General features: G+C 33.6%; 1 protein-coding gene across 1 annotated transcript in view; it reads right to left on the bottom strand.

Moving 5' to 3' along the window:
- Positions 1 to 12,821, bottom strand: part of LOC129799836 (protein artichoke) — a 39,767-nt gene extending 26,946 nt beyond the window's left edge. Inside the window, exons 1-2 of the mRNA XM_055844077.1 lie at positions 12,546 to 12,821; positions 7,785 to 7,964 (exon numbers count right to left, since the gene is read on the bottom strand). The gene's annotated coding sequence lies outside the window, so the exon portion shown is untranslated. The remainder of the gene's footprint in view (positions 1 to 7,784; positions 7,965 to 12,545) is intronic.
- Between the last annotated feature and the right edge of the window lie 1,375 nt (positions 12,822 to 14,196).

Here is a 14,196-nt window from a genome sequence, read left to right as displayed (position 1 = left end):
GAGCACTTAGCAAAGTCTCTTTAACTTGAATTTTTCTGTCTTTATTAAATTTCACGTTTTATAATTTTGTGGCCGCGAAAGATTTCTTGTCTCTTTGAGCACTTTTACGATGATATAACAGGTGACATGGCAGGTATTTTCAATCCCCTCTGCATAAGCAACATCTTCAGACACTCTCTGTACGCCTTTATTTATTTTATGATACACACACATTATTTTATGCGCATAGAGATTGTTGTAATTTGAATGTCAATTGGAATTGACGCTTTTGCACTACAAGCAATATTTCAAGGGAACTTTTCGGAATTCTTATGGTGCTTCCGGTGAAAGTTTCATTTGAGACTTTTGCCAGTGACCTTTAGGAGTTTGATTTAGTCGTAAATTTGATCAGGTTTTATCATTTTAGGTTTTTCTTCGTAAATTAAATTTAGTGTAACTTTGCAACGAAATTGTGTAAAAAATTGTGTAATATTTTATCTTTTCTGCCACATAGAGTTATGCCAAATAAATTTTCACTCCCTGGAATCCCAGAAACTTTCCCATGGGGAATGTTTCAGGTGAAAAGATTGAATTACCTATCCTCAACTTGACCACCTCGACAGACGACAATTTAGAGAGCGTCTAAGAGAAGAATTACTGTGTAGGTAGAAATAGCAGAATTCTTTCCACCTCTATTTCATCTCTGGGGTTTGTCTTTGGAATTCCTTCAGGTTATTCTGCTTTTTTTACTCTTGCTTCTTTCACCTCAAATCCCGCTCCCAAGCACATTAATTTGCATTTTATTAATCACCGCACGTCTCAGGTGATTGTGACACAAGACACATTTTTTTTCCAAGATATCCAATTGGTCAAACGAATCGCAATTTTGGAAGAAAGGTAGCTTTTTTAATCGTCAATGGATCAATAGTCGTACCAAGTGGAAGAAATTAACCAATTATCTCGTTTCGGGTCAGAAAAATCACCGGAAACATTACTTTTCTCCAATATCTCAGACCGCGCGGTTCTTTGATCGAGAGTTCGCGGGAAAGGTTACTCTCAGACTTGCTAATGTAGACATCAATTATCATAAAATACTTTACGCGTTTTTAATGCACATTGATTTTGTTATTGACTAAAATATTTTCCCTCATCAAATTCGATCTTTTATGCCTCCGGCACACCTTGTAGATCAGGAAAATTTTATAAAATTAAAATTGACATCCCTTTAAGTTTACACACCTCAAATTACATTGAATTAAATTGAAATTGATGTGATGTTTAAAAGAAGAAGAAGAGTGCGAAAGAGTGGGAGAGACTTATGTAAAAGGAATAAGAAAGAAAGGGGTTTAATTTTTAATTTCTTGAAATTTTCCTGATTTAAAAAGTATGGTGAAGCCATTTTTAACCAAATTAAATTTCTACTTATCATTTGGAATTGACGACTGATTAATTTGATTTTTTTACAGACTAAATTGATTAAATATTTTATTGACCGAACCTACATACATACTTTTGTATTAAGCAAATTTTCTTTGCTGACCAAATTTGATTTTTTTTTATCAACATAGATTTCTAACCTAAACACTTTTTTATTTAGGATCTATTCCTTATGGCTCCGACACACATTTTAGATCAGGAAAATTTATTAAAATCAAAATACACATCCCATTCTTTCGCAGTCCAAATTCGATTGAGCTAAATTCAATTCACTGTGCTGTTTAAAAGAAGAAGAAGAAAACTAAAGAATGAGATAGATATATAGACAGGGATTCGAATATTGGCTTCATCAATTTTTCCTGTTCTAAAAGGTGTGCCAGAGCCGTTACTAATCTAATTTGATTTTTTCCTAACCTCTTTAACCATAAAACTACTCCTCATTTTGTTAAAAAACAACTTGTCTCTAAAGGATCTGTGGTAAAATTATGCACCTATGAAAATTAAATTTAGGTAAAAATAAAATTTGGATAACAATGGCTCCGGCACACCATTTAGATCAGGAGAATTTCATAAAATTAAAATTCACATCTCTTTCTTTCTTAGAATTTCTGCATTTCCTACTCTTTCGCGCTCTTCTACTTCTTTTGAACATCACACTAAATTCAATTCAGTTAAGTAAAATTTTGAATCCGAGAAAGTGGGATAGACTTATGCAAACCCTTCGAGAAAGAGAGAGACACGAATTTTGATTTCATGAAATTCTACTGACATAAAAGATGTGCCGGGAACATATATATTAAAATTGGTTAGTAATGACTCTGGCGGACTTTTCAGATTAGGAAAAGTTCATGAAATCAAAATTCACGTCCCTTTCCTTGTCAAAAATCTTGCATATGTTTGTCCCACTATTTCGCACTTTTCTTTTTTTGGACAACTTAACAAATTCAATTTATTTCAAATAAAAATTGCGTGCCAAAGATAGACATACGCTGAACTTTTAAGAAAGAAAGGGACGTGAATTTTGATTTCATGAATTCTTGCTGATCTAATAGGTGTTCCGGAGCATTATTAATTACCGAAAATTATTGAAATAACACACTTGAAAATTATACTGTTTCAAAGTTTCAACTTTAGTGCTGATCAAATTTGATTTTTGCTGATCAAATTTAATTTTAATGGCTCTGGCACACCTTTTAGATCAGGGAAATTTTATGAAGTCGAAATTCGGTTATTCTTCCTTCTGACATTCTTTGCATATGTATGTCTATCTCATTCTTTCATACTCTTCTTCTTCTTCTTTTGAACATCAAACCAAATTTAATTTAGCTCAATCGAATTTGTAGTGCGAAAGAAACAGAGTCATATGCAAAACGTGTAAGAAGGAAGAAGATTCAAATTTTGACTTAAGGAAATTTTCCTGATCTAAAAGGTGTGCCAGAGCCGTAATTGCTAATTTTTTTACTGTCAAAAAGTACATTAATTAAGAAAACATTTTTGTTTTTTCTTGTTGTTTTCTTTTTTTGAAAAAAAGTGCTTCACATTAAAATGATCACATGATCTACTACAGAGCCATCTACGGTAAAAGGCTGAAGCTAAGATGTTCTACAAAATCAAATCATTTAAAAAATCTTTTATTTTGGCTTTCTTTTTTCAGCAAGTCAATTGCACTTTATATACGTAAGTAATTGTATAAAAAGAACAAAATACGTAAATTAACGTAACTGCAAGTCGCGGTCTTGTACTTAAGATTACCAAGAGATTTCTTTGTAAGATTCTTGATTACTGGCTGATAATTTGCCACTGAAATATTTCCTCAATGTGATTTTAATTTCCTTTCCATTGCGGCATCGTATGTCATCTTCAGTGCATTATAAGAAAAAGTTTTAATCTAACTTGAATATATGCTCATCTAGTTTGCAAGTTTGTTGCAGATGTTGGCATTTCATTTGCGTGCAAAATGTTTTGCAAAATGGCAAAGAGATAAATATTGAATGAGATGGACATTCTTTCCTGTGGCTGGCAAGATCAAATCATATGATCACATCATTAGCATTAAGTGCATTAAGTGTCTCTGTAATGGATGCACGTGGAACGTGTGTCAGGTGAGCTTCCAATTGCCCAGCGCGTTTTCACTCTTGGAAATTGCTCAATGCACAATTTGCAGTGAAATGGAAAAGAGGAAGATGAATTTTCGAGACACTCTGGCATTTTCTCCATCACTGTCTTGGTCATTGATGGTCAAACTGAGTGGTTAGGTGAGTCATTCAGGTGTGAAGAAGGTCAAAAAATATCTCTATTTTTGTCATTTGGACATTTTTTATAGGATTTTGTTGAGAATTTTGCGGTAGAGTTATGCAAAGTATTCTCTCATCTTTATGGGAATTTTTGGTGAAGATTCAATAGGAGATGTCATTGAAAGATGAAAAAAAAACAAATCAAAGAGGGTGTGAAGCTTTGTTGTGTGTTCGATCTTGAGGAAGGTTATTGTCAAAATCGGCAATTTATGTTGGGGCTTTACGAATATATTAGCGAATGGAGGATTTTAGGAGTTTTTATAAAGATGTATCAAACCGTTTTGGTCGTTTTGGATTTTCTCAATCGATTACATTACCTCTCATCCTCAGTGGGAAATTTATACGAGATTGACGATTGAAATGTGGCAAAACCTGTTTAATTTCTCAAACGGACCACAAGAAAATTTTTGTAAGACAACGTCACACAAAGACCAAGTTAATTCGTTTGAAGCTCGTCATAATCAAAAATCCATTATCGTTTTTACGTGTAGAATCATCAAATGCAAAAGAGATAAATCCATAAAGAGGTGTTAAGAAATTGGTCTTAGGCTCAAGCCAACAGGAATTGGAAACCCAATTTCTATTCCCGAAGTCATCAGAGTGAAATATTTCATTGCATAATTTTGCAATTAATAAATTCTTCTGCTATTTTTTTTCTCTCTTCGTCTTGAGGTGAAAAAGTTGCCTTATTTTCCACGGCGAATGAATCAATTTGAGGTAAATAACCGAATAATGTGACTAATGCAATTGGAATATTTATTAGGTTGTGACTTCATGCGAGTTGTGTTGAGGTTCACAAGAGAGGAAAAACACCGCATGTTACAAGAAAATTTACACGGAGATTTTTGCGATGGATTAGAAGTTGAATTTATTGCAGTCAATTTTAAATGGTATTCAAGGTTCTTTTATGTCTATAAATTGTTCTGGCCAATCACTTTTCAATCCTGAGAAATTTTTGCTACAAAAATGTTAAAGAAAAACTTTATGGATTTTATTAGTCAATTTGTTGACTATTTATTAGCTATTTTAGCGTACTTAGTGGGATATTGATATGTGTAATGAGACATATAAATGGTCTATACATGATTTGAGAAATTAATGTATCCAGAAAATTTGTAAGGGATACCAAAACCTTTCTATTAATACCATATTTACCCAAATTGGACCTGAAATACGCTTAGTATCACTATAGAAGTTTTTTTTAATGAAAAAAAATTACTGAGAATTCACTAATACTGACAATCTATTTCTCCGCATGATGGTACTGTTTTCTCCCGCGAGTGGCGCTGGCAACAGCTCTCTACTATTGATACCCAAGCGGCATTTCATATCCAAATAATGTATGTCTCAAATGTAACTAACATATTTTTAACGTAATCGTGCTATTTATAAAAATATATTGTATGAACATAATGGAAGTTTATTATCTGAAAATTATGTGTCTTGTATGCCAGAAAAATAACTTAACTAAAAAATGTATGGAAAATATCAGTCATTTTCTAATAATATAAATAATAGTACTTTTTATTTGTTGAATTCCAGTTAATGGTGTTTCCCCTTAGAATTACGACAAAATGTTTTTAGATCCATAAACAAGTCATAATATAATCTACTTTTGAGTGAAAATGTCTAAATATATGTAAAAAAATATCGATAGTATATTTATCTTACATATTCTTGCTGTTATGTCCACATAATGTCGTGAAATTGTATGAACGTTATGTTCTGATATATTTTAGTTACATTTTTTCCGTAAAGTAGACAAGTTGTATACAACTTGTGTTTTTTTTTTATGACGCTACCACATTGCCAAATTCTGCTGTGTTTACTAAGCAAAAATTCATCTTCGAGTAAAAATTTGTGAAAAAAGTTGTGTTTAACATTAATTAGAGTCCTGAAGTGTGCCAGCGTGTGCAGTGGAATCGAGTATAGGGGAATGGTGGCATGGTTTGCACAAAGTGAACCTTCAAACAACGCAAATTTTCTCTTTATTTGCAAAGAGCTAGTTCGTCATTTCTTAGCCATAAGATAGATAATAATTAAGCTCATGAGACGAGAAGAGAAATGGTAAGTCAGCTCTTTGCAAACAGAGAGAAAATTCGCATCGTCTACATTCCCCTATAGATAAAAGGGATTAAGTTTGAGAAATTAAGTGCAATTGAAGGAAAAAAAAGTGAATTATTACTTTGTTTGTGAAAGCTAACATTTACTTTCTTTAATTGTAGTGTAACGAAAATCCAAACGTTAGGACAACTTCCCCCGATCTTTGTCGTGAAACCAAGTTGCAGAAAGAGTGCCCAGAATACAGAAAAGAATCTATATTTTGTATACAATGTACGGGATAATGTAAATAAAATAACCAAAATATGTACAGATGTGTTTTTCTTCTATAATTTTTACTTTTTCAGGTTATAATAACTTTGTTTTATTTTATTGGAATAAAAAAGGTTAATGGCGTGGAATATTACATAAATTAGGTGATGTTAAACACAGTTTAAAAGAAATATTACGCAAAAAACCTTGATGTCTGTCGATAATTATCCAGAATTTTTTTAAAGTGCTGTATTCTATTACATTCCGTTAAACCTAATATTCTTAAACTTCTAGGACGTGGCATAGTTCACAAATGTTGTGCCATTAAGCCGCAATGGTTCAACCAGCAATGGACTATATTCCTGAATGAATCAGAAGTATTTCGGGCCTTCTGGATCCCGTTTCAACGCTGAAGTGTCAGACCACCCAAAAATTTTAAATGATATGATGAAAAGAATGAAAAATTCATTCAATTTTATTTTCTTTAATTTTACAACCTTTCCCAAGTGGAGAATGAAATTTTGTTCACTAATATTGTGTCCTCTAACGGAAAGCAATCGTTGCATTAAACTTTCATACACGATAAAAGTGCACGAGGCTCTGGAAATCTAACTAATTTGTTGAAGATAAATAATAGTTATTCATTCGAAAAAAATATTTGAGCAATTCTAAGAAAAATATATAAAGGAAATGACAGTTCTTCAGTCTATACTTATAATATTGGCATTACAGAGTGATTATATTATATTTATAGCCATAATCGATATATTTTACCGTACATGATAACGTGATTATGTATATAAAAAAAAATAATTGTTATATTTTGGATGTAAAAAATCTCCATTCACTTAAATATGGACTTCTTTTATGCGATTATATAGAGGAAACTTGTAAAATCTTCGCCATCGTTTTCGTAAAGATGTCAGACATCTCTACTCGTTTATAGCGATAAATGCTCCTTGGGATATTTATACCACAAAATTTGATCAAAACAAATCAGGAATACCCAAGCAGCAATTTTTTCTCAAAATAGTCTTGTAGAATCCCCTAAGTAAGGCACTATAGAACCAAAATTCTATTAATTTACTTATAACGCTCTTGCTTCCATCACTGAGATTACTATAAGTAAAGTGGCGCACTCATAAGGATCTTATGAATTTCCACAGAAAATGTTCACTTTAAGTCTTTTAAAAGTGTACTAAAAGACTTGTCTAATACTTGGTTCTATAAGGCATCTATTTTTCTTCTTGGGTACCTTTAGTGTTACTACGAAAATATTTTCTTTTTCGGAATGAAAACGATTTGCTGTAAATTCATTGACACTGACAACCAATTTTTCCGCATGAGGGCACTGTTTTCTCCCACGAGTGGCGCTGGCAACAGCTCTCTACTATTGATATTTACATCACGTTTGTACAAATCGAATTAGGAATACCTACACCTTAGAAATCGAACCAGTAAAAATATTTTCTTTTTCGGAATGAAATCGAATTTCTGAGTATTCAGTGACATTGACAACCTTTTTCTCCACATGAGGGCAGTGTTTTTTCCCGCAAGTAGTGCTGACACCAGCTTTTAAAATTTATTTCTCAAGCCTTTCCCAAAAAAAAAAATACAGTTTTGCGAAAGAAAAAGTGAAGATACAATTGATCTTTGCACGTGTGTCAGTGTAAATTCATTAATTAGCACACAATTAACAAACGCATGATTTTCTCGGCAGGAGACACATCTTGAAAGATGAAAATCTTGTGCAATTCTTACCGTTTATCGATGTTGTCTTATTCCACGGTCTTTCTTGCTGCTTCTTCTTTTTTTTAAGGTGAGATCAACTTCGAATTACAGTAATATTATTGCCTTACTGGCGATGATTGTTGATGTTGGCCACAGAAGGCCTATTCTTGGGTGTCGTCTCCTTTCAGTTGCACTCCTCAAGAGCCATAACTGCATTAAAGAAGTGCCATGCAGAAAATTTATACATTGGAAATTGCGTATATTTCTGCTCTTATAAGTTATACATTGTCAATAGAGGGGAAACATTGGCATATTTCTGGCAGACGTAACTTGCAGCAATGATTGGAATGTCTATTTTGAATATTTTTTTCTTGCAAAACTTTCTCTCCACATTCCCCCTCATTGAGTTGAATGACTCGAAATATTCAACTGTATATATTCACGAAAAATTCATTGATAATTCTCGTATTTTCACGATCTATTTGAAATTTGGAGCGACTTTGAAGAAATCTTTGAAGAATATTCAAAAGGGTTTTTTTCTTCTTCTAAGAAAAGTGGGTTAATTTGAGATTTAAATCAAGCAGAGACTATCAATGATAGCTTAAGTTAATGAAAATTTGCCATTTAAAAGCCCAAATTGATATAACACTTAAGAAATTATCTATAAGAGCCTCATTTTACTTATAGCAGTTGGTATAATTTAATATGCATATTAACGAAATAAATTCTGTACATAAAATTGATATCATGTACATACAGCTTATGTAAAATTATTAGATTTATTCAATCATAGTCATTTGTTTAACATAAATCTGCAAAATTATGTATGGTATCATAGATTGTCGAAAAGTTTCATAAGAATTTTCACTTAAAATTACAAAAACTGATGCAAACTTTATAAATTTGAGGTTATGTTCAGAAAGCTTTAACTCTATTTAGAGTTTCTTTAAAATAAATAAAATTGCAGGTAATGCTGTTGTATTTCCAATGAGCTTTCATTTCAAAAATAAATCAGCAAGTATTATTGCTGAAAAATATCTAGAGGTTATAGTCAACTCTTAAATAAAACAGATATGGTAAAAGACCATATTTCTAGCCATAAATTCACCTAAATAGTTTTCCTCTTTATGATTGAAAAATCGTAAAATTGCAGATGGAGTTGCCCCCCTGTCACTTCGAGTGAGTGATTTATGGTGCTATTCCAATGATAACTTAAAATGGGAAATTTTGCTTCTGAATATTTATTAGTACATGATTGTTTTCATGTGCTTCTGCATTACCGACTTTTTTGTGTTGGTTCGTGTCACGGCTGTTTGGTTGTTTTGGAACAAAACAAGGACTGAGGAAAACAGTGTTGATTGGACCAAGCCAAAGAAAAGTCAATAATTCAGAAAAAAGGATTAAAGGAAAACCTATTGACACCTTAGTAATTTGTCAGGCCATAGGGGAAAGCCTGCTACCTTCGGACAATTCAATTTTTTTCTCGATGTTTCTTATAGATCTCACCCATAGCTCTTTTCTGAAATTTTGAGGCATTGGAATAGCTATTAAAATATAATATTATAATAAGCCAAATTCATTTAAGAAACATTGAAAAAAATTAATTGTTCGAAGCATAAATCGTCCGAAGGTAGCGCGCTTTCCCCTACTTATTGACACTTTCAGTACCGATTTAGGATATAAAGTTTGAATATGTCTTTTTATAAGAAGAGGTAGATTACAGAAAAAACATCATATTCCTTGCATTTTACCAGATACATTAAATAAATTTCACCAGTCTGACAGAAGTGTCAGTTAATAGGGGTTTCCTGTCGAGTAGGCGTTTTTTTCGACCCTACTTGAGAACAGTCATGTTCTAAAAATGTTCAGAAGAAAGATTTCTGGTGCTAAGTAGATTTCTGATGGTTCAGTGAAAAATAAATATGATTTTCCCGGATATCACTGTTCTTAAATGTTTCTGCATTATCGACTTTTAGTGTTGGTTTCTGTCTCGAATGTTTTCTCCAGTGCTCGCCGTGTTCTAAAACCACAAAATAGTCGTGACAGTTAGCAATATACAGAAAAGTCGATTATGTAGGAGCTTTTTAGAACAGTAAAGTGCTAAATTAATTAAAATAGCATCCCTCTTTTCATTTTTTCCTTGAAATAGCACCATCTTTCTGGAGATATTACATTGCGAAATACTTCAAGTTAAAAGCAAATTCTTAATATTCAATTGCATTTCAGTATAGGTGAATAAGAGAGATTTGAGTCAATTTACTCCATTTACTGGCACAGAGGCACATATCGAATATAGGTTATATTGCTTTTGTTTCAGCGACTACAGCGCCTCTAGTGGTAGAACAAGAGAATTCAAATATTCTGAACCTTCAACTATTTTATTCATCAATGACAGGGATTTAGTTTAAGCTAAGATTCATTTGTGTAACACGCACATCAGCAAAGTAATATGTTTAATCTTCCTTGCAGCATTTGGCTCCTTATCACAAAGATGATGATTAAAATAGATGTTGTGAGATTTGCATAATAGTGTTGGGAACTGAAATTGAGTGAATTAATCAAGTTGGGAGAATCTCAAACCGTTTAACACTTAATCGTTCCGCATTTGTAAATCCCAACAGTTTGTTTCACTCGCCACGGTTTCTCTAATGAATTGTGTACAATCATTATGCACAGAATTTGCAAGTTTTTCCCGCTCCTCATTTTCTTCTAAGCAACATCCAAGTTCTTGGACGATGTCTTTAGCCATCGAGAGTTCAATTTGCAACATTTCTGTGACTGATGATGGATGCTAAAGATGGAATTGCTTTAAATAAATACCGAGGATTTGCTGGAAAATTAACTGTTTCCATCGTTTTGCGATATTAATCTCTTTGGTGAATGTCTCGAGGATGGGCGATCTTTTTGCTTGGCGCGGGGAAGTGCAATATTGCGGGCTGTTTTTTTTTCACATTGCCGTAAGAATATACATCAAAATTGAGCGATAAAACAATTATTTTCTCTCACATATTAAATTGATGGTGAAGGAGAAGATCTCAAGAAACAATTGTGTACTTTGTTGCACAAGGTTCTTCTTGCGAGAATAGTAAAACATTAAAATGTCGTGGAAAGATCACGGGATTTTTTAACCGTCATTTGATCTCAATTTTTCCCGCCACACAATTGATCTCCAGCCTAAGAATGCGCCAAGTCCAAAAGGTGCCTGAGGATGGTGCACAAAAAAACAGCCCAAGAGAGAAAAATTTAAATAGAAATCTTCCGTGTCTTGAATCTTTGATTGCTCGAACTCTTCGGAGAGGGCAATGGATATAATCCATCTAGTTTCGATACTTCGAAAATAGGTTTGAATGAAAAACTCTTCGACAGGAAACCCCTATTGACACTTTTGTCAAAATGTTGAAATTTATTTAAAATATCTAATAAAATGTAATATGGCATTTTTTTAAAATTAATTTTCGTTTTTCGATACGGATAAGTCTCCAAATTTCGTATTCCAAATAGTACAGAGTAGAGTGTCAATAGGTTCTGACACGAGTTCTTAAAGTGTCAATAGGTGTTCCTTTCACCCTAGATGGAACTTCGTAAATCTTGCGAAAGACAGTTCATCTCTCTGGAACAGGACCGAAAAGAGAAAGTTCATGGGCAGGGGAGTTAGTCTTGATTCGATCAAGAAAATGGAAACATACAGGTCCGTGTTTTGGACCCTGATTATCCACTCCTGCAATAATTGGTTATCCCAGACTTTAGGGGCTACAATCTTTTGGAGATTTTACAGATAAATGCTTTCCGCAATGTGGATTTTTCAAAGTAAAAAGTTAAAAAGGCTATACTGAGCTTATTTATTTACCGATAGGGACAAGTATAGATTTCTTTGAAAGGCCTTTGAAATCTAAACAAATTTGAATTTTGCAATTTTCTATAATTCGATTTGTTATGATTTTTGAAGCTGATCAAAATGATTGTGAAGCGGTATAAAGGAAGAAGAATAACATGGAGTAATCACTATAAAATGTCTATTAGAGATCACTTCGATAGCGAGTAGTCCTCAGTTGCGTCAGTTACACCCTGGCAGGGGACAGGAGTATGTCTTGTTCCTGCTTCGGTGTAATTTGGAAATTTGTTTAGGGATAGCATCGAAATTAAAAGTTCGAGCATCCCACAAAGCTGTAATGCTTTGTCACTCCTTTTGATGGGCCTCGAAAGCCTTCACTTTATACACTTGTTTGGTACTTGTGGTCCATTAATTTTTGAAGTTGAAACTGGTTTTAATCACCTTTTCCACGTTCATGACTGCACAAATAACTTTTATATTATTTATTCAGAGACAGAGAAAGATTTCTTCAAGGGGCATGAAAAAAAATGCGTACGAGAAAGATCCACAAAAATGTGGGCACATCTCTTGGAGAAGAGAAAGTAATGAGGAATTCCTCACAATCTTCGACATTTTGACGATAATTTATCATCCTGGGCGGCTCTTTTTTACTGATCTCGAGAAATCTGGAGCTCTGTTCTTGCTCTGGGAAGATCCTCAAGAAATGAGGTTGCATCTTCCATGCGTAGAAAATCCTCTGTTTTATCTGTTTTTTTTTACGGTGAAGAAACCCTCAAGATCAGAGAGAGAGAGATCTTGGGCATTCCAATCGATTGCTTTTGAAATAAATCCACAAGTCACGAATGCCAATAGCCTGAACCACTTTTTTTTTACAGTGCAACAAATGTAAAGAATCAACAGAGACAATGCTGCTGAAAATCTCTGTGAATCTCACTTAAGAATGAAATACAGACACATACTATGCTAGAATGCTGGCGAGACACCCACAAGAAATTCCCGTTTAAAACTGTCACTCAACTAATTAGAACTTTGGCACAAACATAGCACAATCTGCGTTGGTTTTACTGGAGGAGGTTGCACAGAAAATCTGTATCACTGCCACCCACTTTTCTTATTTTTATTTATTTTTTTTTATTTTTTTCTTGTCACTGCCTTTTAATAACTTTGTGAATGGGTTTCCTTTTGTGAATGAGCCAAAGTCTAACAGACCACTAAGTTGTTTCGAACTGCCTCACGGGAAGGTTTCACTCAGACTGAAATTCACCTCTTGGCTTTAACTCTCAAGACACCGAAGAAAACGCGAAAGAGAGTAAGAGAGAGGAATCCACCGATGAAGAATTTCTCGTATTACACTATGCAGGGGAATTATAGTCACTTGCTTTGATTACATTACTGAGAATAGGTATATCACAAAGCATGTGAAAATGTGCTAACATTGACAATCTTTTTCTCCGCGAGAGGGCGCTGTTTTCTGCCGCAAGTGGCGCTGATCAATAACTCGCCTTGGGCAAGGGTATACCCAGGATTATAGTAAGATAGGGGCATTTGAAATAATATATCAAATGATATTTGAAGAGAATACTTTTGGAAAATTATTCCCCAAAGAAACGTTTCTCGAATGTACAGAAAAAGTATTTCCTCGCAAAATCGCCCTAAATCCGATTGTAGTTCAATTTTTATGAATTTTAGCTTTTTGAAAAAAAAATCAGTCTAAGGGCAGAATCACATTGACAGTAAATGCTCACCGTATTTAGTTAATTTACGAATTTTCAGTGCAATTCTTACACAAAATCTCGATTACCGTATTACCTTATCTCATACTCGGTGGCACTAGTTGAAAATAATATAAGAAATTTGAAGAAATAAAACGAAATTGCGATATACGGTGAACGATTAATTTATCGCACAGTTTTTTGCTCGCCATTTATGGCATTTTCGTTTTATTTCTTCAATTTTCTTATATTATTTTCACCTAGTTCCACCGAGTATGAGATGAGGTAATACGATAATTGAGAATTTGCGTATTTGGAATAAAAATGCGTAAATTAACGAAATACGGTGAGGCTTTGACGGTGACGGTGAGCATTTTACTGTCAATGTGATTCTGCCCTAATCCTTTACTAGGGCCTTATACCCTAGACACACTTACGACTTAAGCCGAGAGAGGGCTTAGTGAAAATGACGGAAATGAAGTATAACCATTATTTCGAATATAATTACGCTAAACCGTCTCTCGGCCAATCCTCAAGTCTATCAAGGCCCCTAAATCTTCTTGATTTGATTCATTTCTGCACCGATTTTGATGATTTCGGGGCATCTAGATAAAGTTACAAAAACGTGTTAATAGATATAAGTGTGTTTAATTGCAGAAGATAAGGGGAAAGGGGGATTACACTTTTAATTAAATTAAAGGATATTCGAGGATATTTTAGAAACACCTGGATAATTTACAAGGAAAATGGAGAGATAGATATATGATTTCTTCTAGGAAAAGGTTCCTTGAGATGTCTTTTAGAAATCCTTCTTTGGCACCAACAACTTACGATAACGATATATCGTTATTGGGAAAAAGCAAGTTTCATAGGGTGAAAGGAACACCTATTGACACTT

The sequence above is a fragment of the Phlebotomus papatasi genome, chromosome 1, assembly GCF_024763615.1.
Source record: "Phlebotomus papatasi isolate M1 chromosome 1, Ppap_2.1, whole genome shotgun sequence".
Lineage (NCBI taxonomy): Eukaryota > Metazoa > Arthropoda > Insecta > Diptera > Psychodidae > Phlebotomus > Phlebotomus papatasi.
The sequence above is the reverse complement of the archived record's forward strand: the minus strand, read 5'-3'. Positions and strand labels throughout refer to the sequence as shown.